The sequence below is a fragment of the Hyperolius riggenbachi genome, chromosome 8 (assembly GCF_040937935.1).
Source record: "Hyperolius riggenbachi isolate aHypRig1 chromosome 8, aHypRig1.pri, whole genome shotgun sequence".
NCBI lineage: Eukaryota > Metazoa > Chordata > Amphibia > Anura > Hyperoliidae > Hyperolius > Hyperolius riggenbachi.
This window is the reverse complement of record NC_090653.1, coordinates 184,520,501-184,544,430: the sequence shown is the minus strand read 5'-3', so window position 1 is coordinate 184,544,430 and position 23,930 is coordinate 184,520,501. Positions and strand designations below refer to the sequence as shown.

At 44.8% G+C, this 23,930-nt stretch overlaps 1 protein-coding gene across 4 annotated transcripts in view; it reads right to left on the bottom strand.

The window, feature by feature from the left end:
- Positions 1-23,930, bottom strand: part of NOX1 (NADPH oxidase 1) — a 2,086,008-nt gene that overhangs the window by 558,424 nt on the left and 1,503,654 nt on the right. The window lies entirely within an intron of this gene.

Sequence of the window (23,930 nt, the reverse complement as noted above, 5' to 3'; positions counted from 1 at the left end):
ATTGTCCTCAATATAATATTAAGTTCAGTCTTCCCAAACTTCTGCAGGCTTCACTTGATCCTCTTATGATAAACCATAAACGCTCACCAGAATTCGCAGCCGATCAATTACAATCAGCTTTTATCGCCTGTGGCCCAGCCAGTGTGTCCTGGATTCCTCACTGTTTTTCTATTTCTCCTCACATGCAACAAAAAGTAAGGTATAAACACATAGCGTAATACTGCTTATACTTTGCATGCAGGATTGTACATCAGTCAGTGCGTTCCCCACTCCTATTACTATGGCACCCAGTGTATCCTCCATCAGAGCAATAATGCAAGCCTCTCACCGGATAAAATGCGCTGACCGGCGAGGACCAGCAACAACAGCGTGTGGCATCAGCCAATCTCCTTCCCACAGCTTATATCACGTAGCCTAAGTGTAACGATTGCGGAATCGTCTCCGTGGTCAGCGCACCAGACGTGCGCTGACGCGGCGGATTTCCTCCACAAGCGTATTATTGCGGACACCCAGGCTAGGTGCTATGCACCTGCAGAGGGAAATTCCTGTCGGCAGGTGGAGCTGTGGAGTGCAGAGGAACAGCTCCTCTGCCCTACCACACACGCCAGACAGGAATTGTACGAAGGGAAGAAACACAATCGCAAGAGAAGCGATTGAGAGTGAGCACAGAGACAGATTGTGTGTGTGTGCATAAAATTAGTCGCCAACCCGCGACTGTGCACACACCACAGCAGATAAGAAGCAGGAACGCGATCGCGAGAGGTGCGATCGCCAGACGTGACACAAGGTTACAGCAAGGCGGAGCACGAGAGTAGCAAAGGCACAGCAAATAATACAATAAGGAGATACGGAAAATAACAAACGCTAGCTAACCGCGAACACCGCACTCATTCGCAACAGTGCACGCGGTTATGCGCGGTCTCCACGTGATAAGCACAATAGAGACAAGCACGCCTAACTAACCATTAACAGACAAACATGAAACAGAGGACGCGAGCGATTGCTTAACGGTTACCTCACCGAGCCTCCAGCAAGCGCAGCAGACAAGACAGACACACGAAAACAGGGACAAGCGACAGAAGGATCCCCAGCGCTAGCGAAAAGTGGCTAGCGCGATCCCAGAAGACAGAACAGAAGGATCCCCAGCGCTAGCGAAAAGTAGCTAGCGCGATCCCAGGAGACAGAGTAGCAGAACAGAAGGATCCCCAGCGCTAGCGAAAAATGGCTAGCACGATCCCAGAAGACAGAACAGAAGGATCCCCAGCGCTAGCGAAAAGTGGCTAGCGCGATCCCAGAAGACAGAACAGAAGGATCCCCAGCGCTAGCGAAAAGTGGCTAGCGCGATCCCAGGAGACAGAACAGATGAGGTAGGCAGAAACAACCGCTGTTCCAACCTACACTCCAGACTCAATCAGAAGGATCCACAGCCGCTAACGCTAGGGCTTGTGCGATCCAAACACAAGACAGACGGAACAGGCAAAACAGATAATACAACCTGACTGGGCTAGAAGGGGAGCCTAAAGCAACCCCCAGGAACTAACTATACTAGATAGCAATGGCTGACACTCCAGCAGTGTCCATCAGGAACAGACCATGGAAGGGAAATGTCCAGCAAAGCATTCTGGGAGCAGAATGCTTTTATAGTGCCAGTCATCAAAAGAAGGCAGGTAACGGATTTGCATGACTAATGTATGCAAATCCCTCAGCAACACAAGCTGCACAACTGACAGAAGGTCTCCTTTCCAGAGTCCTGCAGCAAGCAAACCTAAACAATGGTCAAAAGGCTGCCTGCCTGCGCAGGCAGCTGAGCGGATTCTCACAGTACCCCCCCTCCTAGGGTCGAATTCCAGACGACCCTCAAAACTGATATCTCCAAACCACTCTAACAGAAGACTCATGAAGGTCGGGGCAGCCCGACAAGGTCCAATTCCAGAGTCAGTCCACCCGAAACCGACCTCATCGGAAACAGAAGCCACCGAAACATGCCCATCAGTACTACCAGTCTCAGTATAACACCCATCAGGACTGTGAACGCCAGAGAAGAAGCCATCAACACCCTCCAGACAATACCCACCACCTTCCAAGGAGCGTCCGAAAATACCAAACCTGCCACAATACCTGTTCGAAGTGTCCCTTACAACACAAAAGCCACCGTTGATCTTATCCAGGGTACCAAGCAAAATCTCTCCCGGAATCTCCCAGAACCTTTTGAAGCTCCACAGAGATCCCAAGAGGGTAGAACAATCACCAGGCTCACATGGAGAATTACCAAGAACCCCCATGGAACCAATGACAATTCCGGATTCAAAATTACGAGGACACCCATCAAGATCAAGACTTTCAGGGACCACTTCTGGGCATGCAAGCAGGCAGGCCATATCAGAGCATGTCTCCACCGAGGAAGCATCTGAGTACGCTGGTAACCGAGGCACACTTGGGCTTTCTGGGTCACAGAGCACACTGGGGTACACCAGCACAGGAGAAACCTCAGGACATGTCGGGGAACTGCCAACCTCAGAGTCCGGCACGTCAAGACCAAAACCAGTACCGGGCAGAGAAACATCATGAGTGGAGGTCACAGGCACTGGACTTTCAAAAGAAGACTGGGATACAAATTCAGAAATTTCTGTGACACTAATATCATCATTGACTACACAGGCGTGAAGCTCCATCAGAGCTGAAAAGGTAGCCAGCAAGGCAGCAATGCCTATTGAAGTGGGCAACACCTCAGAAGGACTTGGGGGGCAGGAGAAATCTCCTACAAGTTCTGCACCCTTTGGGAGGAACTCGGAGATCTCCAGGAGGTCAGACAGGACCTCAGGAACATCCTTTTTCAAGTTTCCTAAGAAGGATTCTGAACTATCCATGTTACAGGGCAAGGCTTGAACTTTATTTTGTGAACCGGGCAGATGTCCCAGGGAAGGTTCCACCATAAACTGAGACTGAATTTCATCATCAGGACAGGGATACACAGAAATATCTAGTGAAACTAACTCTGGCTTTCTGAGTTTCGTTTCACTGCAGGGAAATTCCTCCATAGCAGTCAAACCAGACTGCAATTCCAAAATAGCAGAGAAACAGGTAACAATGGTTGCAATACCTAGACGAGCCTCTAGGGACACTGCAGGAGATTTTAAACAAGGTAATATTGGCTCATCCAGATTACTGGGTAAAGAGTCAGTACTTACTTCAGAATCAGACTCGCAAATGTCAATGCGAGTGGACATAATGTCTTTATTCATGATACAGGGCAGGCTCAGAGACATCTTCTCTGGACAGAGCAAAGGTGCTTCAGTATCAGGTTCACAAAACCAAAGTGCTGTCTCATTCTTAGACTCGGCTAACGATGTCGAATCCGAGGAGACAGAACGCAAAATTTGCGAATCCACAATCGCTTTAGGTTGCGAAACCGAACACTCCAAAGACAGGGATTCTGAGGTCTCCAGGCTGGATTGCTGGATCTCAGAAACGCCAGCTGACAATGTACCTTTACAAACGTCACCTGAATGACGTACACGTAATTCATTCAGAATCATTTTCCACATACAAATCAGCGGACTCACAAAGTCAAATTCACACCCCTTTTTTTCTCTTAAGGCGGAAGCATAACTTATACATGCTCTTAAGACAGATTCACTTCTGGCAATGTAGTACTCACAAAACGACTCTGAATCGTTCTCCAATTCATACGCCAACGCTTCGAGCTGTTTTTTCTGGAACGGGGGCTCCCATTCACACCTGACTAGGTCTGAGCATTCATACTGAACCATGTTAGGGGAAGTTGTGACAACAACATGAGGAATCATATTAATTTTACTCTTGAAACTGCATAGTTTGGGAATTTTCCCCATAGCAAGATCATAGATGGAGGATCTTAAAGTAGTACTGAGAGAAGAAGATCTGTTTTTACATGACAAGGGATCACACAAATCATTGACAAACCTGACACACTCACGCCGATCACAATCGACAGGAACATCTGAGAAACCGGCATCAGATCGCACAGATTTAACCTCTAAACAAACGGGAGAAACTCCATCAGAATTCACGCAGGTGTCCACAGTCGAGGCACACCCATTCATTTCAGGTCGCACAGTGTCCAAACTCACTTGCTTTACCCCAGAAAGACAGGAATAATCATGTGACAATGGTGTCTCTTTATTGGAAATAATTGGATGGTGTGTGTGCAATTCGTCCAAAATAGTCTGCCACACATAAATCACCAGATCCACATCACACTCATCACATTCATCAGAATCGATCAAAAGGTACATAGAGTCGAGACAATCATTCAGGTCATCCGCGCTCTTTGCGATATAAAAATCGCAAAAGGCTTTCCAATCGAAATCAAACTCTTCCAACAAGGCCCCAATCTCCCATGAGGCAAATGGCGGTTCAAACAACCCAGTATCTAGGTAATCTCCATATGGGTTGGGGTCAGGAACGAGGACAGACTTTTTAACTGCTTTAATGTAGTGTGCGATCCTACCTATAATAGGATCCACATATGCCTTTGCCTCAGGCAATGACATCTGAACAAAATCGAAGGTTCCCTCTGCCCTGGGAATTTTGGTTGGGCTGGACATTCTGTAACGATTGCGGAATCGTCTCCGTGGTCAGCGCACCAGACGTGCGCTGACGCGGCGGATTTCCTCCACAAGCGTATTATTGCGGACACCCAGGCTAGGTGCTATGCACCTGCAGAGGGAAATTCCTGTCGGCAGGTGGAGCTGTGGAGTGCAGAGGAACAGCTCCTCTGCCCTACCACACACGCCAGACAGGAATTGTACGAAGGGAAGAAACACAATCGCAAGAGAAGCGATTGAGAGTGAGCACAGAGACAGATTGTGTGTGTGTGCATAAAATTAGTCGCCAACCCGCGACTGTGCACACACCACAGCAGATAAGAAGCAGGAACGCGATCGCGAGAGGTGCGATCGCCAGACGTGACACAAGGTTACAGCAAGGCGGAGCACGAGAGTAGCAAAGGCACAGCAAATAATACAATAAGGAGATACGGAAAATAACAAACGCTAGCTAACCGCGAACACCGCACTCATTCGCAACAGTGCACGCGGTTATGCGCGGTTTCCACGTGATAAGCACAATAGAGACAAGCACGCCTAACTAACCATTAACAGACAAACATGAAACAGAGGACGCGAGCGATTGCTTAACGGTTACCTCACCGAGCCTCCAGCAAGCGCAGCAGACAAGACAGACACACGAAAACAGGGACAAGCGACAGAAGGATCCCCAGCGCTAGCGAAAAGTGGCTAGCACGATCCCAGAAGACAGAACAGAAGGATCCCCAGCGCTAGCGAAAAGTGGCTAGCGCGATCCCAGAAGACAGAACAGAAGGATCCCCAGCGCTAGCGAAAAGTGGCTAGCGCGATCCCAGGAGACAGAACAGATGAGGTAGGCAGAAACAACCGCTGTTCCAACCTACACTCCAGACTCAATCAGAAGGATCCACAGCCGCTAACGCTAGGGCTTGTGCGATCCAAACACAAGACAGACGGAACAGGCAAAACAGATAATACAACCTGACTGGGCTAGAAGGGGAGCCTAAAGCAACCCCCAGGAACTAACTATACTAGATAGCAATGGCTGACACTCCAGCAGTGTCCATCAGGAACAGACCATGGAAGGGAAATGTCCAGCAAAGCATTCTGGGAGCAGAATGCTTTTATAGTGCCAGTCATCAAAAGAAGGCAGGTAACGGATTTGCATGACTAATGTATGCAAATCCCTCAGCAACACAAGCTGCACAACTGACAGAAGGTCTCCTTTCCAGAGTCCTGCAGCAAGCAAACCTAAACAATGGTCAAAAGGCTGCCTGCCTGTGCAGGCAGCTGAGCGGATTCTCACACTAAGACTTAGAGAGATCTCGACATAGCGTAATACTGTTTTATTTATAAAAGGTTAAAAGTAGTGCACTTACAAACATCACGAGAAAATGCGCATTAAAATCCAGCGTCTTCCGCACTCCATAGGCCACGCCCTACTAGTTTTGTCTCTTGACTCATCAGGGACTTGGCCAATAGGAGCTGAAGACGCTATTTAATCTTTTTCCTTTACGTGATGCAGCCTAATGCGCTGCATTCATTCGCCATACGCTGTCATCTGACCACAGGGCTGGATCTAATTGGTCAGTGATAGGCGCCAGTGAACTACACTCCCCATAATCCCTCTGGTTCTCTCTACGCACAGCCCCCATACGCTGTCATCTGACCACAGGGCTGGATCTAATTGGTCAGTAATAAGCGCCAGTGAACTACACTCCCCATAATCCCTCTGATTCTCTCTACGCACAGTCCCCAGACCCCAGGATCTCTTCTATTGGTCCTCTGCTTGCGCTTACTACTACATTCCCCAGAGTTCACTCGTAATCATCTACCAATAAGGTTATCCACCATCCTTAATACTAATATGTCAAATAGACTCCTAATAGTCTTATTTAAGTTTAAGAGTTTAAAACCCCTTGTTTTCTGCGCTTCTCCCAAACTTAAAATTTTCTTATTCCTCATTTTAACTTCAACTGAAGGAGTTTATAGCGGGCATAAGATAATTCCCCTAAAATTTCATGGAAGTTCACTAACGGGCAGTAATCATCTCTAACCAGCTCATGAATACTACATGAAGCTGCATCTCGCATACATCATGTGTCAATTATCATAAATGTAATTTTAACAACAATAACAATATAAGTATCCATATCCAGGTCTATAATTTTACATACATCCCTTATTTGTATCACTTAACCTATGACCTTCTATCCCCAGATTCTGCCCCCATACATTCTCAGCATCACCAAATGGCCCCAAGGAAATGATAAAAAATATATAGAGAGAAAATTATATATATATATATATATATATATATATAGAAAAATAAAAATAAAATAAAAATAAATATAAAACTAAAATATAACAATACTCCTAATAATTTTGCGGGCATCAGTCATCTGCTGTAAAGCAGTTGATGTCCACTTCCACATTTAAACCATTGGGGGTCAGTGATTTCAGATCATATATCCATTTTATCTCCATTTTCGATATCTCCCTAATTTTATGGCACCCTCTCCATTTTGTTGTTAGCTTCTGTATCCCACAAAACCCCATCACACTGGCATCACATCCATGTTTATCCACAAAGTGCTTGGACACACTATGCCCCCTATATCCATTAGTAATATTATTAATATGTTCACCAATTCTCTTTTTCAACTGTCTTTTTGTTCGACCCACATACTGCAGCCCGCACGGGCACCATAACAGGTAAACCACGTGCGAGCTGCTGCAGTGGACGAACGCTCTGATTTTAAACTTTTTTCCTGTAATGGATGATAACACCTCCTTCGTCCTCTTTCCGTGAGCATTTTCACAGGCATTGCACTGATGACAGGGGTAGAACCCCACATTCCCCCACATATCCGTTTTATTATTGGCCTTGGGACCCTCCACATAAGTTTTCACCAAACACTGTTGCAAATTTCTTGCTTTTTTTTTAAAATAAATTTCGGTCGCCTTGGTAATATTTTCCCCAAAACGGGGTCATTACACAACAGTTTCCAGTGTCGCCTAAACACATTTTCAACTTGCCTATATTGCGAATTGAATCCCAGCATAATCGCATATTCAAAAGCACTGGCTCCGTTTTGTTTTCTGTTTTTTCTCCCATCCCGCAATAACTCATCCCTCTCTTGATACATAATAATTTCTGACATTTCCCTCCAATTGTTGCCTTTTGTACCCCTTTTCCACAAATCTATCAATTAAAACCTCTGCCTGCATCATATAATCAGTGATAGTGGAGCAGTTCCTTCGTATCTGACTTAACTGCCCCTTTGGGATATTCCCCATCCAGTTAGGATGGTGACAACTCTGCATTGGGATATAAGAATTTCTATCTGTTTTTTTGAAAAACGTTTTTGTACCCAACCATCCATCCCTTTTCATAACCACTATATCCAAAAATTATATTTCCTCTATACTATACTTCATTGTTAGTTCAATCCCAAGTGAATTGGCATTTAGCCATTGTACATACGGCTGTAGATCTTCTTCATTACCTTCCCATATCCAAAATAAGTCGTCAATAAAACGTCTCCAATTTTTTACTTGTCCACTGCTGGACATCTCCATAATCTGTCTCTCCCATTGATCCATAAAGATATTGGCTACGCTGGGGGCAAATTTCGCCCCCATAACGCAGCCAACCTCCTGCACATAATAATCACCATCATACCAAAAGTAGTTGTGTGATAAACAAAACCCCAAAATTTCCAAAATAAACTCAATTTGTTCCTCCTCCAATAAGTTCTGCTCACCTAGTGCTTTTTTCACGGCCTCCAGTGCTTTATCATGTGGAATAATAGTATATAGCGCCGTTACATCCACCGTTACCATAATGCTCTGTTCATTGACCTGTAATCCATTAATTGTTTGCAAGAAATGTTTGGTATCCCTTAACAAATATGGTAGGGTCCCCACTATTGGCTGCAAGAATTTGTCTACATATTCCCCCAGCCTTTGATTTAAAGAACCAATGCCACTGATAATGGGGTGTCCCGGTGGATTAGTTTGACTTTTATGTATTTTGGGGTTAATATAGTTAACTGGAATTCGGGGGGCATCTATCACCAAATATCGAAATTCGGCATCATTCAAAATCCCCTTGTCTAAACCACCCCTCGGGATTTTTCTCATTGCCTCTTTATACTCACCTGTTGGATCACTTCTTAATTTCCTGTATGTTGAATTGTGCTCCAAAATTTTAGACACCTCCTGTTTGTACTGTTCCTTATGCATGATAACCACCCCACCTCCCTTATCAGCTGGCCGTACAAGAATTTCCTTCCTATCACTCAATTCTCTAATTTTTTTTTAGATTCCACTGTACCCCCAAAAGTCCGTAACTCCTCTATATCTTTAACCCATTCAGGTTCTGTGGTTTTCACGAGAGAAATGTTCACCTCCCATTCATTAGCCTATAACTTTATCACTACTTATCACAATGAACTGATCTATATCTTGTTTTTTCCACCACCAATTAGGCTTTCTTTGGGGGGTATATTTTGCTAAGAGCCACTTTACTGTAAATGCATTTTAACAGGAAGAATAAGAAAAAAATGGAAAAATTCATTATTTCTCAGTTTTCAGCCTTTATAGTTTTAAAATAATACATGCCACCATAATTAAAACTCACGTATTGTATATGCCCATATGTCCCGGTTATTACACCGTTAAAATTATGTCCCTATCACAATGTATGGCGACAATATGTTATTTGGAAATAAAGGTGCATTTTTTCCATTTTGCATCTATCACTATTAACAAGTTTAAAATAAAAAAAATATAGAAATATTTCATCTTTACATTGATATTTAAAAAGTTTAGACCCTTAGGTAAATATTTACATGTTTTTTTTTTTTTTTATTGTAATGTTTTTTGTTTTTTTTTTATAGTAAACATTTTATTTGGGTAGTTTTGGGAGGGTGGGGGGTAAACAATAGATTTATAATGTAAATGTGTGTTGATTTTAATTTATTTTTATTTTCAGTTGTAGTATTACTTTTTGGTAAGTAAGTTTGTTTACATGACGTCACTCTAAGCGTAACACACGCTTAGAGTGGCGCATTGGGAAGGGAACGGACAGAAAAGGCGCAGCTTCCGAGAGAAGCTGTCGCTTTTTCAGCGGGGGAGAGGAATCAGTGATCGGGCACCATAGCCCGATACATTGATTCCCTGGCTACCGAATCCGCGGCCGGAAGTGCGCGTCCACGCGCGCGATCGGCTGTGGGGGCGCGCGGTAGTGCACATGGTTCCTGGACGTAGTTTCTACGTCCAGGAACCAAAATAGGTTAATATCAGATGAACCACAATAGACAATCCACCAGATATCGCAGCAGCAAAAAACAATATACAAACAGCAATGTAATATAATTAGTGCTCACAATTCCCAGCAGTGAAGTGAAGCAGCCCTCCACCAAGATTAGAGCTTTGGCCTACACTTCCTGTTTAATTTAACACCTGTGTTGCAGCTAGTCCCTCCCCCTAGCTAATTGCCTTCACCAATTCTCTTTTTCAACTGTCTTTTTGTTCGACCCACATACTGCAGCCCGCACGGGCACCATAACAGGTAAACCACGTGCGAGCTGCTGCAGTGGACGAACTCTCTGATTTTAAACTTTTTTCCTGTAATGGATGATAACACCTCCTTCGTCCTCTTTCCTTGAGCGTTTTCACAGGCATTGCACTGATGACAGGGGTCAGAGGGGGCAGTTCTCAAAAGAAGAAAATAGCTGGGAAAGGCATTTTCAATATAAATGGAGTGGAGGTGAGTCAAGCAGAATTAAGATTATTGGACAAGGGCCTTAAAAGGAATGTCCAAGCAAAATAAAAAAATGAGTTTTACTTACCTGGGGCTTCTACCAGCCCCAGGCAGCCATCCTGTGCCCTCGTAGTCACTCACTGCTGCTCCAGTCTCCCGCTGGCAGCTTGCCGACCTCGGAGGTCGGCAGGACGCATTGCGTACATTTTTACGCATTCCCGCTAGTGCAGGAACATTAACACATACATTACGCATTGAACCAGTAATGCGTAAAAATGTATGTGTTAATGTTCCTGCACTAGCGGGAATGCGTAAAAATGTACGCAATGCGTCCTGCCGACCTCCGAGGTCGGCAAGCTGCCAGCGGGAGACTGGAGCAGCAGTGAGTGACTACAAGGGCACAGGATGGCTGCCTGGGGCTGGTAGAAGCCCCAGGTAAGTAAAACTCATTTTTTTATTTTGCTTGGACATTCCCTTTAAATATGCCCCACAGCAGGGGGTGGACAAGTTCCAGACCTATATTGATACTCACAAGTTTGTCCGCAAAATGAATATAAAGAAATATTTTTTGGCTAACGAAGGGCCCACAAATAGAGTAAACAGAGGGGGGATGAACCAACATGTGGTGCATACTGGCCTTAAAAATCGGTCGGTATTTAATCCACCTGATTTTTCCCAGGATAGCACCATAGTGAGTTTTAAGAATATGGTTCTTAACCTATTTTGGTTCCTGGACGTAGAAACTACGTCCAGGAACCATGTGCGCTACCGCGCCCCCCGCGGCCGATCGCGCGCGTGCACGCGCACTCCCGGCCGCGGATTCGGTAGCCAGGGAATCAATGTATCGGGCTATGGTGCCCGATCACTGATTCCTCTCCCCCGCTGAAAAAGCGACAGCTTCTCTTGGAAGCTGCGCCTTTTCTGGCCGTTCCCTTCCCGATGCGCCACTCTAAGGCCCCATTCACACTTGCGTTTTGCCTTGCAAATGGACCGGATCCTGATCGGATCCTGATCGGATCAGGACCTGATCCTGATCGGAACCATACGGTTCCGATCAGGATCCGATCAGGATCCGGTCCGTTTGCATCAGGCATGCATCAGGCTGTCATCAGGATCCATGGGCAAAAAATAGCGAAATTAAATAAAAAAATGTTGGGGTCAGCAGAAGGACCTGTAGAATCAGGTTCCTCCGCTGTAGGCCTCATCTCCACCTCCGACATTCTGCCAAAACAGCTCCAGCACGTTAGTCACTGCTGCTCCACTCCAGACATGCTTGGCCCATGTGTCCCCATCCGAAATGGCCGCTTGGATACGCATAGGAAGTGGGGTAGAATGTCAGGTTTTTGTAGGCAGTGTGTTCTGTGCCTTCCGTTCCCCATTGATTTCTGTGTGCCTGATGGTGCTGTCAGGCTCCGGTCAGGCTCCGGTCAGGATGCGTGGGCCGGAGATCCGGACCCAAAAAATAGCGCATGTTGGAAAAGAGTCCGGAGTCCAGATCCGATCCGGCTCCGGTACGTACGGAACGGACGCGTGTAAACGTCCGCATAGACATTACATTGCTATGCGGAACGTACGTTCCGTTTGTACAGTATGCGTTCCGGATCCGATCAGGAAAATCCTGATAGCGAACGCTAATGTGAACCGGGCCTAAGCATGTGTTACGCTTAGAGCGACGTCATGTAAACAAACTCATGGCCGCCATCTTGTGACCAAAAAGTAATACTGCAACTGAAAATAAAAATAAATTAAAATCAACACACATTTACATTATAAATCTATTGTTTACCCCCCACCCTCCCAAAACTACCCAAATAAAATGTTTACTATAAAAAAAAACCATTACAATAATAAAAAAAAAACATGTAAATATTTACCTAAGGGTCTAAACTTTTTAAATATCAATGTAAAGATGAAATATTTCTATATTTTTTTTATTTTAAACTTGTTAATAGTGATAGATGCAAAATGGAAAAAATGCACCTTTATTTCCAAATAAAATATTGTCGCCATACATTGTGATAGGGACATAATTTTAACGGTGTAATAACCGGGACATATGGGCATATACAATACGTGAGTTTTAATTATGGAGGTATGTATTATTTTAAAACTATAATGGCTTAAGACTGAGAAATAATGAATTTTTCCATTTTTTTCTTATTCTTCCTGTTAAAATGCATTTACAGTAAAGTGGCTCTTAGCAAAATGTACCCCCCAAAGAAAGCCTAATTGGTGGTGGAAAAAACAAGATATAGATCAGTTCATTGTGATAAGTAGTGATAAAGTTATAGGCTAATGAATGGGAGGTGAACATTTATCTCGTGAAAACCACGGAACCTGAATGGGTTAAGCAAGCAAGTGTCAGTTTTTAAAAGTACAATTTTTTTTTCTTTTCCCTCTAGTTTGCTTTGCAGCAGGCAATTAGCTAGGGGGAGGGACTAGCTGTAACAGGAGGTATTTGGTCAGCTTCAGGACTCAGCACTGAGCTTGCTCAGTCTGTGGCTTGCTCACTAAGTGGCTGCGACACAAGTGGCATAGGCGTTAAAAACAGGCGTTACAACACAGGCACAAAGAGAGTGGTGAGGTAGGTAAGGGCTAAAAAAACAAAAAAAAAAAAAAAAAAAACCTTTAACCAATATTGCGTTTTTTTGCATTGGTTAGAATGTGCTAGGCACGTTGTGGTGTAGTCTTTAAATTTTGACAACTCCACCCCAACTTCACTCACTCCACCTCCACTCCTCCACCCCTCCCTCCCCTCCCCCCCACCCCCTCCTCCCCCCTCCCCCTCCCCCTCCTCCCCTCACTCCCCAACTTCACTTACTCTCCCTTTCCTCCTCCCCAGCTACACTCACTCTCCCATTTCATCTTTTCCGCCACAGTTTACTTTAAATAATTTTTCCCCACACAAAAGTCATCATGTTGGACTATGCTGTACAGTGTACATCCTGCAACATGTATGCATGCCTTGATCAGCGGATTGAGGGTGTTTACTGTTGCCCTGGGTGTGTGCGTGTTGCTCAGTTAGAGGCGGAAGTCGCAGAGCTAAATAAGCATCTCGCAACACTGAAACGCATACACAACATGGAGAAGAGCTTGGATCTCACGATCCAGACACTGGATGGAACTGTTGAAGATGAGGAGGGTGGAGTACAGCCGGACCAAGAAGCAGAGGCAGCCGCTAGTTGGGTCACAGTTAGAAGGGGTAGGGGAAAAAGTGGCAGGGAGGCTAGTCCCGCGTTGTCCCTCACTAATAAGTATGCTTGTTTGCGTAATATTGGGGAGGATGATTCAGGAGTAGCAATGCTGCAGCAGGATGTGCTCCTTAGCAACCAAGGGGCAGACTGCTGTAATGAGAAAGGGAATAGGAGTGCAGCTAGGGCTAGACAGGTACTGGTGGTAGGGGATTCATTTATTAGGCGCACAGATAGGGTAATCTGTCGAAGAAGCCATGAATGCCGTACAGCCTGTTGCCTCCCGGGTGCTCGGGTTCGGCATGTAGCGGAAAGAATTGACAGATTACTGGGTGGGGCTGGGGAAGACCCGGCTGTCATGGTACACATTGGCACCAATGACCAAGTTAGTGGGAGATGGAAGGTCCTCAAAAATGATTTTCAGGTACTTGGAGATAAACTTAAAGCAAGGACCTCCAAGGTGGTGTTTTCTGAAATACTGCCAGTGCCACGTGCTACATCTGAGAGACAGAGGGAGCTTAGGGAGTTAAATAAGTGGCTGAAAAATTGGTGTAGGAAGGAAGGGTTTGGGTTCCTGGAGAACTGGGCAGACTTTGCAGTCGGCTACAGGTTCTACAGCAGGGATGGGCTGCACCTTAATGGGGAGGGTGCAACTGCATTGGGCACAACTATCTCCAATGACCTGAGGTGGAACACCAACACCGCCTCAACACAGAGGAAAGCCCAACAGAGACTTTTCTTTCTCCGCCAACTGAAAAAGTTTGGTATGGCCCAAAAACTGCTGACAAATTTCTACTCAGCCACGATCGAATCCGTCCTATGCTCTTCCATCCTGGTCTGGTACTCCAGCTCCTCCGCCAGCGACAAGCTCAAACTGCAGAGGGTCATCAAATCTGCAGAGAGGATCATCGGGAGATCCCTTCCCACTCTGGACCTCCTCTACCACTCCAGGTTGAACACCAGAGCATTAAAGATCGCCAACGACCCCTCACATCCAGGCTACCGTTTCTTTAACCAGCTCCCCTCGAGCCGGAAACTCCGGTTCCGATCCATCTACACCAGGACCTCAAGACATAAGAACAGTTTCTTCCCCTCTGCTGTCAACCTTCTGAACTCTCACCATGGAAATGCCTATCCCCACCCCACAATACCTAGACGCACTGGGGCACTTTGCACATAGCTCAAGCGTACTTCTTGGTTGTTTCTTTTATTGTACTGTAACTTATGCCATTGTCTCCCTCTGCATACATGTTCTATAATGTTCTGTTTTTTTTCTGTAAATGTTCTGTTACTACTGCATGCCCTCTATCTGTAACTACTGTATACCGTGTATCAGTACCCTGTACGTGCCAAGCCCAATTCCGGGCACGACCCAGTCGTGCTTGGCGAAATAAAGTTTCTGATTCTGATTCTGATTCTGATTCTGAGAAGATGGCTAAACGGTTGGAGGAGATTTTAAACTAGGATCTGGGGGGAGGCGGGAGGATAAAGTCTCAATACGTAGACAAGATGAGGTAAAAAGACAGTGGGAACCTATCATTATGGAGGGTGGAGAGGGGGGTGGGGACAGTGTAAAGATTAAGGAGGTTGGTAAAAATTCAAGTAGCCCATTTCATGTAAACAAAATTGGTAAATGTGGTGGTAAAAATATAAAGTGCATGGTAACCAATGCTCGGAGCCTTGCAAATAAAATAGATGAACTAGAGTTCATTCTGAATGACAAAGGCTATGACATTGTGGGAATAACCGAGACATGGATGGATGAAAGCCATGACTGGATAGCTAATTTAAAAGGATACAATGTGTTTAGGAGGGATAGAACAGGGAAAAAAGGTGAAGGGGTTTGTCTCTTTGTTAAGAATTCTCTTACAGCTGTCCTCAACGATGAGATGGAGGAAGATTGCGAAGATGTGGAGTCCGTTTGGGTAAATATTCATGGTGGAAATAAAAGTTGCCAATTGCTTATTGGGGTATGCTACAGGCCACCTCTTATTAACGAAGCTGCAGAACTGCGATTACTACAGCAGATTGAAAAAGCTGCAAGTAAAAATGAGGTCATAATTATGGGCGACTTCAACTTTCCAGACATTAACTGGAGTATTGAGGCTACCCATTCTGGTAAAAGCAGCAGATTTCTGGCAGAACTACAGGACAATTACTTGACTCAAATGGTAACTGAACCAACTAGGGGGAATGCGTTACTGGATCTGATCATTTCTAATAGACCAGATAATGTATCAAATGTGCAGGTTCAAGAACATTTGGGGAATAGTGATCACAACATGATAACGTTTGATCTGGTGACTGATAGGCCACGGGGCAGCGGGACCACTAAAACTATGAATTTTAGAAAAGCAAAGTTCAATCAAATTAGGCAGGCACTAAGTTTGGTGAACTGGGATAATGTACTACAAGGGAAATGGCAAGCTTTTAAACTTATATTCAATCAATATTGTAGTATGTATATCCCATATGGAAACAAAATGTCTAGGAATAAAAAAAGGCCTCTATGGATGAATAGAAAGGTTAAATGGAAGGTTCAAGCAAAATAAAAAAATGAGTTTCACTTACCTGTGGCTTCTACAAGCCCCATGCAGCCATCCTGTGTCCTCGTAGTCACTAACTGCTGCTCCAGTCCCCCGCTAGCAGCTTGCCGACCTCGGAGGTCGGCGGGACACATTGCGTACATTTTTACGCATTCCCGCTAGTGCAGGAACATTAACACATACATTTTTACGCGTTACTGGTCCAATGCGTACATTTTTACAGCATTGGACCAGTAATGCGTAAAAATGTATGTGTTAATGTTCCTGCACTAGCGGGAATGCGTAAAAATGTACGCAATGCGTCCCGCCGACCTCCGAGGTCAGCAAGCTGCTAGCGGGGGACTGGAGCAGCAGTGAGTGACTAGGAGGGCATAGGATGGCTGCATTGGGCTAGTAGAAGCCCCAGGTAAGTGAAACTCATTTTTTTATTTTGCTTGGACATTCCCTTTAAAGATAAAATGAAGAGGAAAAATAATGCCTATAAGGTCTTAAAACAGGAGGGGACCGAGGCTGCACTAAGCAATTATAAGGAGTGCAATAAAAATTGTAAAAAAGAAATTAGGCAGGCAAAGATTGAAGCTGAAAAACAAATCGCTAAGGATATCAAATCTAACCCAAAAAAGTTTTACAAGTACATTAACTCTAAAAAAAGAAAGGTTGACTGTATAGGACTCCTAAAGGACGAGGGGGGGGGGAACTCAATGGTGGATGACCAAGGTAAGGTAGAGTTATTAAATGCTTTCTTTGCTTCTGTCTTCACAAAAGAAACAGCACTGTTGCAAACTATAGAGGCAGAAGAGTCTCAATCTTCTAACTGTAATATTAAATACTTAACGCAGGAAGAAGTGAAGGCAAGACTAAATAAATTAAAAATAGACAAGGCACCTGGCCCAGATGGCATGCATCCTCGGGTCCTAAGGGAATTAAGTTCAGTTATAGCTAAACCCCTTTATCTTATCTTTTGTGACTCTCTTGCAACTGGCAGAGTCCTAGTGGATTGGCGTACAGCCCACGTTTTCCCATTATTTAAGAAGGGCAAAAAATCAGATCCAGGAAATTATAGACCTGTAAGCTTAACATCAGTTGTATGCAAACTATTTGAGGGGTTACTAAGAGATACTATACATGACTTCATAGTAGAAAATAATCTTATTTCTCAGCATCAACATGGGTTTACTAAAGACAGGTCCTGTTTGACTAACATGCTCAGCTTTTATGAGGTAGTGAATGCTAATATGGATATTGGGAATGCTGTAGATATGATATACTTGGACTTTGCAAAGGCCTTCGACATTGTTCCCCACAAAAGTCTGGTGCAAAAGTTGAGGATGCAAGGACTGGCGAAGAGTCTGTGTTCATGGATAGGGAACTGGCTAATGGACAGAAAACAAAGAGTTGTGGTCAATGGATCGTACTCAAAATGGGAGACTGTTAGCAGTGGGGTCCCACAGGGGTCTGTTCTGGGTCCAGTGCTCTTCAATGTATTTATTAATGACCTAGTAGATGCAGTAGTGAGCAATGTTGCTATTTTTGCAGATGATACAAAATTGTGCAGAATCATCAACTCTCAGGAAGATAGTGTCATATTGCAACGGGATCTGGATAGGATGGCTATATGGGCACATACATGGCAGATGAAATTCAACGTTGACAAATGTAAAGTCATGAATTTTGGACGTACTAATGGACTAGCACCATACAAAATAAATGGGATACAGTTGGGGACATCAAACTTGGAGAAGGACTTAGGAGTAATCATTGACAACAAGTTAAATAATCGTACTCAATGCCAAGCAGCTGCAGTTAAAGCTAACAAAATTTTGGGATGCATTAGAATTGAAATAAAAACTCGAGATGCGAGCATAATATTACCCCTGTTTAACTCTCTAGTAAGGCCACATCTGGAATATGGAATTCAGTTTTGGGCACCACATTACAAAAAAGATATTGCAGTTTTAGAGCAGGTGCAGAGACTAGCAACAAAATTGATACGTGGGATGGAAGCTCTCACTTATCAAGAAAGGTTAGATAAACTGGGTTTATTTAGTCTAGAGAAAAGACGCCTTAGAGGGGATCTAATTAACATGTGTAAATACATCAGAGGGCAATATAATAGCTTGGCGGATGAGCTTTTTGTCCCTAGGCCTTCTCAAAGGACTAGAGGACATGATCTGCGCATGGAGGAAAAACGTTTTAGCCATTTATTTAGGAAAGGGTTCTTTACAGAAAGAGTGATTAAGATGTGGAATGCATTGCCACAGGAAGTCGTTATGGCAAACTCTATACCTGCATTTAAAGGGGGCTTAAATGCTTTCCTTGCATTGAAAGACATCCATGGCTACAATTACTAGGTAATGCCTAATGATGTTGATCCAGGGATTTTATCTGATTGGCAGTGGCTGGATAGTGTACTGGTTAAGGGCTCTGCCTTTGACATGGAAGACCAGGGTTCGAATCCTGGCTAGGTCAAGTACCTATTCAGTAAGAAGTTCAAGGCAAGACTCCCTAACACTGCAGGGTGGCCTCCTGAGCGCGTCCCAGTGGCTGCAGCTCTTAAACGCTTTGAGTCCGACAGGAGAAAAGCGCTATACAAATGTTCAGATTATTATTATTATTATCTGGAGTCGGGAAGGAATTTTTCCCTTTAGGGGCTAATTGGACCATGCCTTGTAAGGGTTTTTTCGCCTTCCTCTGGATCAACAGGGATATGTGAGAGAGCAGGCTGGTGTTGTACTTTATACTGGTTGAACTCGATGGACGTATGTCTTTTTTCAACCAAAATAACTATGTAACTATGTAACTATGTAACTATGAACATATTAATAATATTACTAATGGATATAGGGGGAACAGTGTGTCCAAGTACTTTGCGGATAAACATGGATGTGATGCCAGTGTGATGGGGTTTTGTGGGATACAGAAGCTAACAACAAAATGGAGAGGGTGCCATAAAATTAAGGAGATATCAAAAATGGAGATAAAATGGATATATGATCTGAAATCACTGACCCCCAATGGTTTAAATGTGGAAGTGGACATCAACTGCTTTATAGCATATGACTGATGCCCGCAAAATTATTAGGAGTATTGTTATATTTTAGTTTTATATTTATTTTTATTTTATTTTTATTTTTCTATATATATATATAATTTTCTCTATATATATTTTTTATCATTTCCTTGGGGCCATTTGGTGATGCTGAGAATGTATGGGGGCAGAATCTGGGGATAGAAGGTCATAGGTTTAGTGATACAAATAAGGGATGTATGTAAAATTATAGACCTGGATATGGATACTTATATTGTTATTGTTGTTAAAATTACATTTATGATAATTGACACATGATGTATGCGAGATGCAGCTTCATGTAGTATTCATGAGCTGGTTAGAGATGATTACTGCCCGTTAGTGAACTTCCATGAAATTTTAGGGGAATTATCTTATGCCCGCTATAAACTCCTTCAGTTGAAGTTAAAATGAGGATGTCACGATAGGTGTATCAGAGAGGATCTGATTCTCGGTGATCTGCAGTATCACTAGGAATACAGATATATATCTGATTATTGATGATCTGCAGTATCACCGATAATCCGATATAACGCTAACCTCTGAACACCTGAGTAGTGTGAGTGCTTGGTGCAACAGTAATACCGTGAGGACTAAGCCTCAGAAACAAGTGCCGTACAGTATGAAGTACTGCAGCAATACAGATTCCTTCCGAAGGCCTGGCCTCTCCCGGGGGAGGAGTCAGGTGGAGCGTAGGAAGGACAGAACGTGAGTGACACCTAGGAGAGAGTGTCACTAACAGATCTGGGAACTGCCTCTAACAGTAAGGTCAGTTCTCAAGGTCGGGCAAGCCAGGTCGTAACACACGGACAGATACAGTACAGATTCAGAAAGCAGAGGCGGAGTCTAATAAACAAGCAGGTTTCGGCAACAGGTTATCAGAAATATCGGGGTACAGAATCAGGAATCAGATGCAGAGTCTAAGAGCGAGCCGAGGTTCGGCAACAGGGTATCAGAATGACAAGGTACAAGATCAGAATACAGAAGAATAGTAACAAGCTTGGGGAACCTGAGGAGCGAGTTCCCAATGAATACAGGATGGGCCCTGAGGCAGCAAATACAGAGCTGGCCCTGTGGAGCAGGTGCCCAACAAATACAGAGCTGGCCCTATGGGGCAGGTGCCCAGCAAATACAGAGCTGGCCCTGGGGAGCAGGTGCCCAGCAAATACAGAGCTGGCCCTGTGGAGCAGGTGCCCAGCACATACAGAGCTGGCCCTGTGGAGCAGGTGCCCAGAACATACAAGGCATGAACTATCTCCTAGCAATAGAGACAGTTCTCAGGGTCGGGAAGGCCCTGGGGAGCAGGTGCCCAGCGAATACAGAGCTGGCCCTGTGGAGCATATACCCCTGCCTACATATACTGGGACATATCCCCCTGGCTACATATACTGGGACAAATACCCCCTGCCTACATATACTGGGACATATACCCCTGCCTACATATACTGGGACATATACCCCTGCCTACATATACTGGGACATATCCCCCTGGCTACTTTTTCTGGGGACATATACCCCTGCCTACATATACTGGGACATATCCCCCTGGCTACATATACTGGGACATATACCCCTGCCTACATATACTGGGACATATACCCCTGCCTACATATACTGGGACATATCCCCCTGGCTACATATACTGGGACATATCCCCTGGCTACATATACTGGGACATATACCCCCTGCCTACATATACTGGGACATATACCCCCTGCCTACATATACTGGGACATATACCCTCTGCCTACATATACTGGGACATATCCCCCTGGCTACATATACTGGGACATCTACCCCTGCCTACATATACTGGGACATATACCCCTGCCTACATATACTGGGACATATACCCCTGCCTACATATACTGGGACATATACCCCTGCCTACATATACTGGGGACATATACCTCTGCCTACATATACTGGGCACATATACCCCTGACTACATATACTGGGCACATATACCCCTGCCTACCTGTTCTGGGGACATCTCTACCCCTGGCTACCAGTTCTGGGGACATCTATACCGTTGGCCACCTATTCTGGGGACACCTATAGACCCTGGGCTACCTATTTTTGGGGAACCACTGCTGTCAGATTGAGTGTATTTTGGGGAACTGCTGCCAGATAAGAGGTGTCTACATATTAAGGGGGCATTCTGCCTATTTATGTGAAAAGCTGTCTATTTATGTGCCTCATGACTGCTGAATTTGTCTTGTTGCGGGCCTCATGGTTACTGACTTTGTCTTGTTGGGGCCTCATGATTTGTTGAGGGCCTCAAGATTGCTGAATTTGTCTTGTTGGGGGCCCTCATGATTGCTGAATTTGTCTTGTTGGGGGCCTCATGATCGCTGAATTTGTCTTGTTGGGGGCCTCATGATTGCTGAGTTGGTCATGTTGGGGGCCTCATGATTGCTGAATTTGTCTTGATGGGGGGGGGGGCCTCATGATTGCTGAATTTGTCTTGTTAGGGGTCACATGATTGCTAACTGCGAGACTATGGAAAAAGCTGAATCATCATCATATGAGACAATAGCATTAAACCTACTTTTTACGCTTTTTAAAACAGAAAATGAAACTGGGAGGTTCTAAAAAAAATGAATAATTTTTTCAGGAGTACAATGGATGAAATTGTTTATCTTCACAGTTTATTTTCAACTTAATTTTCCATAATGTTCATGTATGAGTTAAAACGTTTGTATTTAATTTAAATTGCTGTTGGCACTTTGATAGTAAAGTGACTTTGCAGTTTGGACACTCGACCTCCAAAAGGTTCGCCACCACTGTCCTAATCTAATGTCCCACCATTGCTTAGTTCATGTAAACTTGTCTCCACCCACGACCACACCCACATTCTGGTTCATGACCACACCCATTTTTTGGCGTAGCTCCATTTTAGATTTGCGGCGCGACAAGAAAAGGAGCCAAAATTCATTTAGGTGGTAGGTTGTATGAGCGAGCAATAAACCGTGAAAGCTGCAGTCTGAATGGAAAAACAGTGCCTGGTCCTTAAGGGGGATAAAGCCCACGGCCCTCAAGTGGTTAAAAATGGCCATTACCTCATAACAGCTTCCTGGTCAGCACACTGTTAAACTGTAATATCACCCACTTGAGCCATAGAGAAACATTGACATTACCTTGCAGATTCAGTTGTAACTGACAGCTGCTGATATATAACTGACAGAAACTGGTATATTTCAGTTCTGACAAAATATTGTCAGAACTGGAAGGGATTACTGTAAGAAGAAAATGGTGAGCTTCTGAGAGGAACTGACAGTGAGGTTAGTATGCAATATTCATTTGCAGTCATGTGTTTATTTTAAATAATTTTACTCACTTCAGTTTCCCTTTAAATGCACTGTAAAGCATACTCACCAGCTTGTTGTACAAGTGCTGCATTCTTTCTGCCTTCTGGTAATTTGGAAACATATCCGCACTTTGTGCCTATACCGAGGGTCTAGTAACATGGCTAGCCAGTGCAGCTCATTCCCCTTGAGTTTTTTTATACGGGGGTCCCTCAACAGGCTGGACAGCATGAAAGACTCCATCTGCACAAAGTTGGATGCCGACCTACTAGCCATCTCCTCTTGCTCTTCCTCAGTGATGTCAGGTAAGTTCTCCTCCTCCCCCCAGCCACAAACAATACCACGGGAAAGGTAAGCAGCACGAACCCCCTGCGACGCCTGCTGTGCTTGTTCTTCCGCCTCCTGCTCAAAAAAATCCACCTTTCTCATCTGACTCCTCTTCCCCAGACGACATCTCCTCCCCCCTCCTCTGTGCTGCTGCAGGTGTTGATGACAAATCTGGTTCTGGTCGTGATGGTTCCCACAACTCTTGTTCATGCTCCTCTACAGCTTCATCCACCACTCTACGTACAGCACACTCCAGGAAGAAAGCATATGGGATCAAGTTGCTGATGGCGCCTTAACTGCGACTCACCAAGTTTGTCACCTCCTCAAACGGACGCATGAGCCTGCAGGCATTGCACATGAGTGTCCAGTACTTCGGCCAGAAAATGCCCAGCTCCCCAGAGCATGACCTTTGAGCGTAGCTGTACAGATACTCGTTGACAGCTTTCTTCTGTTGTAGCAGGCGGTCAAACTTGAGGAGCATTGAATTCCAGTATCACAAAACAAGCGCCTCACTTGCAAGTTGTTTCTCTGCTGAATATCAGACAAGCGCGCCATGACCGTGTAGGAATGCCTGAAATGCCCACACACCTTCCTGGACTGCTTCAGAACCTCCAGTAAGCCTGGGTACTTACACACAAATCTTTGGATTATACGATTCAGCACATGTGCCATGCAGGATACATGTGTCAACTTTCCCAAACTCAAAGCCGACAAGAGATTGCTGCCATTGTCACACACCATGTTGCCGATGTCCAGTTGGTGCGGGGTCAGCCACTGATCCACCTGTTTGTTCAGAGCAGCCAGGAGAGCTTCTCCAGTGTGACTCTAGGCTTTGAGGCAAGACATGTCCAAGATGGCGTGACACCGTTGTACCTGGCATGCAGGATAGGCCCCGGGGAGCTGGGAGTGTGTAGTTAGAGAGAAGTTCACAGCACCAGTAGGGTAGAACTGCCACTCAGCCAAGGAGGAGGAGGATGACAGCGAAGAGGATGTAGCAGAAGGAGTAGGAGGAGAAGGAGAGGAGGTGGCAGCAGGCCTGTACCTGCCCTGACCGTGCTTTGCAGACCAGGCATCCATGGTCAGATGGACCCTTGACCCAACGCTGTGTGCCAGAGATGACACTACTTGTCTTTCAACATCTCGGTACAGTTTGGGT